Here is a 528-nt window from a genome sequence, read left to right on the forward strand (position 1 = left end):
AGACCTTCCAAAACCTGCAGTGAGAGGCCAGGTGTGCAGAGCGGGCAATCCACACAACCCAGCAGCTGGGTGCATGTGAAGTATCTGCCGCGTATACTGGGCATTGTGCCCAAAAAATGATTTTAAAAAGTGCTTTGCAAAGAATCAACAAGACATGTCTTAACTCTATCAAAAGGAGGACATGAGCACTGTAGGAAATGCTTATCAAGGTTAGAAAATGCTTATCAAGGTTAGAAAACGAGAGAGGAAGCAATAGGGACCTGGGGGTATGTGAGGGAAGCCATATGTTGCTTCAGTTGGTCAAAGGTTTAACGGGTCGCTAGGGCATGGAAGGGGAGCTTAGGGGAAGGGGTTTAGGGGAAGCATTAAAGAACTAGAGGAAAGTTGTATGTTTCATCAGTGCTATACTGCACCCTGACTGGCTCATCTCCTCCCCATGATCCTTCTGTAAGGGGATGTCCAGTTGCCTACAGATAGGCTTTGGGTTCCCATTCCTTACTGCCCCTCATTCTCAATGATATGATTTTT

The sequence above is a fragment of the Echinops telfairi genome, unplaced genomic scaffold, assembly GCF_000313985.2.
Source record: "Echinops telfairi isolate 266 unplaced genomic scaffold, ASM31398v2 ScPeMD7_18;HRSCAF=68, whole genome shotgun sequence".
NCBI classification, from domain to species: Eukaryota; Metazoa; Chordata; class Mammalia; order Afrosoricida; family Tenrecidae; genus Echinops; species Echinops telfairi.